The sequence below is a fragment of the Halyomorpha halys genome, unplaced genomic scaffold, assembly GCF_000696795.3.
Source record: "Halyomorpha halys isolate HHAL.00 unplaced genomic scaffold, Hhal_1.1 Scaffold52.1, whole genome shotgun sequence".
Lineage (NCBI taxonomy): Eukaryota > Metazoa > Arthropoda > Insecta > Hemiptera > Pentatomidae > Halyomorpha > Halyomorpha halys.
Window position 1 is genome coordinate 1104677 of NW_027104988.1, and position 4730 is coordinate 1109406.

Genomic DNA, 4730 nt, shown 5'->3' on the forward strand with positions numbered 1-4730 from the left:
GCTGTGATATGGGATTGGAGATTTTGGGATACAATAAATGGGTTATTATTAACAGCGAGCACACATGTATCATCGGCATACGTGGTGAGGATAGTGTAAGGATTGGTTGGAATGTCAGCTGTATAGGCGGTGTAGAGGATGGGACCAAGGATACTACCTTGAGGAATCTTAAATATAAAAAAATGTTTTACAGACTATTTTGCCCAGGTCATCAAATTTAAGTCAAAATCACCCTATTTTTAAGAATTAATTAATTTTTAAAACTACACTATCCACTATTAGATGATAGTATAGACACACTGAGTGTATGGAAGGTTATAAATAGTTTGTTTATCTAATAGTGGATACTATAGTTTTAATCTAAAATTAAAGTTTAAAAAATTAATGAAGTTCTAAAAAAAATAGGGTGATTTTGACTTGAATTTGATGACATGGGCCAAATAGCCTGTAAAACATTTTTTAAATTTTGAGGTGAGGTGTGAATTTATATTTAAGATTGTCCTCGAGGATGGCCGAATTGGCCGAAACATTGGTCTATTGATACAATAAAGAATGTTGAGACTCAATAAGAATACCATTTGATTTATTTAATAGATAAATACCAGTCTCAAGATTTTGGATAAATTAAAATAAATGTTTATTGGAGGCCGATATTTTATATAGGATTCTAAATCATTTTTCTTTTACGAATGATCTATCAGAAACAATATGACCAAACAGAAAATAATAAAAAATTTTGTATTGTACAAAAGTATCACTAATTACTTAATTATACGTATATATGCTTATATGCATGAAAATATTTGCCGTTTTAAATTGATATTGATAACGAAGTATGTTGTCCTGAACGGATTTTTTTGACCACACAAAATTTTATATGTAAATTTAATGTGGTTTTGTGCTTATCAATGTAAATTAGTATAGATGAATAGTAAAATGTAATCGGTAGGTAATAAAGTTTAATACTTTCAACTTGATCGAAGAAGTTTAACTACTCCTAAAACACAACTATATGTTGCTGGCAGAACTAATAAAGATGTATTATCTACCTCTATACAAAGGGGTTTAAAACCAGATTCGTGTAAGTAGATCAATCTTTATTTTGAGAAACACATGCTAATGCTGGAATTATAGTGATAAATTTCTACAAAGTGCTAACTTTGTGTGGCAAAATCACTGAATACTGTCACCATGGTTCATTAAAGATAATTGTGAATAAAAAATGTTTAAATGTATTATCTTTATTTTAAATATATAAAAATGACTTAATTAATATAGTTTATCGGGTTGATAAAATGTTAAAAACCACCAACGAATCGGTGAATCGTTGGACTTTTTCTTTCACCAGTTTGGTCTGTCTAGATTGTATTTCTGCGTTTCTCACTCAGCATTCTTCAGAATATCACTTACACAATTCTGACACAAAGGAAGTTCCATTGTTACATGGTGAAGCCATTGACTATTGATATAATGTTTGATTGAAGGTAATTGTGAAATAAAAATGTTTAGATCTATAAACAGTATTTTAAATATCTAAAAATTAGTGTTGAGATTAATAAAATGATTAAAATCCACTTAAAAATCAGCGGAGTATAGATATCATGATCCCGTTCACATTTTATTTTAATTGTTGAAATAACTTACAGCAATATTATGCTAACTAATTCTAACTGTGGTGCGGCCATTATGAAAGTGTTTGACTAAAGGTAATTATGAAATGTTTACATTTATAAACTTTATTTTAAATAACTTAACTAATACTATTTTTGAGGTTGATAAAGTATTTAAAAACCACTAGTGAATTAGAGGAACTTTAAAAACTAGAAATGTAGAGGATATATTTCCGTTCGTTTTTTATTTATTTTTTTGACAGATTACACCTTCTAGACTGTATTTTTAGATTAGACACTCGGCAAACGGTCATACCACTCTGGCACTAACCCCTTCATATACATACACAATAATACAATAAGCAGTTCCTGATGATTCTTGAATTGCTAGAATTCCCTTTGATACCGAGGAGTGGATAAATCACTATGGAGAGGTTGCGGGAGAGCCGAGTTCTTTCACCCCCGGAAGAGCGATTGTTTGTGGTGTACTATTTGGCTCCGTTACTCAGGAGGAACAGTTAGTTCTGTAACGCTTCCCTCGTCCCCAATTACTTACCGAATCCTGTTTTAACCACTTTTAAGAACAGGTTTTCTTTACTTTTATAAAATGCTTGATTGGTAAAAAGAACATATTGGTCGACTTGGTATAAAAATTAACCATGTTTTGTAATTTATCAACAATGCGACTAACTAAAACTGTAACTATTAACAAACAAATTATTGACACCTTAACTACCATACAATTATTTTTGGAGTCTAATTAATATTTCTGTCGATGTTGTTTATTGGGTTTATAATTCTTATGTGTTCACAGAAGTTCTACCAAAGACTGCAAAAAAAAAAACTATCATAAAAAAAATGTTTTCTTTCATTCACTATACTTATTTACAATTCCGAGAAGAAATTAATGAGAAAAGGAGATTAGCTAGGTTAGCAGTTAGCACTTTTTCATCACCATATTAAATCGCATCCAATTAAATTGATATTTTAATGGTAAAATTAGTCTTTAAATTAATTTCTATTTAATCCATCTATTTAATCTTTAAATGATAATAAAAATAATTGGAATCATCAAATAATTCTGAAATATATAACTCATAGTTCTAAAGATTTTCTTATTTCGTTGTTATTTCCTTCAAGAAATATAAATAGCTATACGAAATATCTACAATTAAAGATTTCTCAGCAAAAATATAGTACCTCTCATTTTTCAGGTTTTACGAAAACTATAAAAAAATTTTTTGAATCAATTTTCTTAATTGTTTTTACATTATTCCCCGTTAAAAATACATATATTAGTTCAAAAAGTCGGATTGTTGGAGCTACCTCGTTTTTTTCCACTAAATGGATGTTCCATAAAAAAAAAAAATAAATGTAAATTAACAACAATAACGTAATAATTAAGAAGGCAGGCAGTCCATCTCTTGAATAATGTATTAGCTAACGATTAGAGAAACAAATTGATGATATAAAAGGAATTTTTTTTTTATTTCCAAAATATTACATATTAGTCTAAAATCTACCTCGCAGCAAAAATTGTTATTTTATAATATCATACATCATGATTGTCAATTATTCTCCAACTCCTGTTATTTCTTCTCCTGTTATTCTGTTAAGTTCCCGTTATTTTAAATTAACTTTAAAAAAGAGTTGAACAGCAATGAATTCTCCCAAGAACCGAGTTATTCTCTTATTGTTAATTCTAAAAGGTGAAAATTTCTATAAATACATTTTTATTTTTCTGTTGCTATAAAAATTCATATTTCAGGGTTGCTCTAGGTGAGTATAACGGATATCAACTTTATTCCTAGGAGTTTCCATCTTAAGAAAATGTCCATGGATGACTAAGTATGTGAATATTGAGGTAAAAGTATTTTTTTTTTTATATTCATTTATGTAATTCCAGATGGACCTGGTGGGCTTTACATGGTTGATAAAACCGTTACATGAGGTAAAAGTAAGAACCCCACAAATCAGTATGGAGGAAAACTAAAGCAGACCAAAACTCTGAAACTTGGGAAGCCATTATAACTAATTAAGGAGAGAATATTTTTATTGAATGTTTTTCTCTGCCATTTGTTGATCAGATCACCCGTTGGGCCGTCAGAAGCATTTGAACCAATTTATATTGCACATCCTTTGTTATTATGTGCAAAGGTATGTACGTAATGGTCAATTATGAAATTATTTCACATCTCTTTGATTTGCCGAGCATTGGGCTCGAGAAAAAGGATTATATTATTGCTATTAAGATACTATTATCTTAAAAGGGGATTTTTTTTTCCACGACTCTTATTGGAACACTTGACTGTTAAATCTATTGCCTTGTTTTGTCAAATTCCCCTTAAGTATTTATGGGGGTCCAAACAATCGATAGATCACAAGAGGAAAAGGATGACGAAAATCTGATAATTGGTAGTTTATATAATGAGTAAAGAGCGATTATGAAACTTCTACAATAAAAAAAAAAATGTTGAAAGTCTTATATTTTTTATTAGCTTATACCAAGTTATAATTTAAATTGAGACACGTAAATCAGTTTATATAATAATATAATGAAAATCATATAAAGATAAAAAGAAACTATCGAAAATAAAAGCAAAAGAAAATTACAAAATTATATAAAACAATATGTAATGAAAACAAAACAATATAATGTTCATACTACAAAATGACAAACTAATATGAAATGATAAAGATACAAAATAACAAAAGATACATATTAAAAATAACAAATTAATATAAAAACACATTTAAAAAATAATACAATAAATATAACATAACAAAAACCAAATCAAAATAAGAAAATAATAATTGAAAAACCTCCGAAATAATATAAGGTAAACAATAAAAATATCACAATAAAAAAAAATTAAATCTGTATCATGACAATCCATGAAGAGTTCGGGATGCAGTACTTAGTAAGGAAGTACTGTTACTATACCAACCGTTGTGCAAGGAGGTGGTTTGGTTAGAATTTAAATTTCTTAAGTTCTAGAATTTATTGATATTTTATTATTTCAGGATTAGAAAATGGAATTTCATTGATGGAAATTTCTCTTTTATTTTATCTTTGAAAATGAACACTTCATTCTAATTCATTTATTGAGAAGCGGCAGT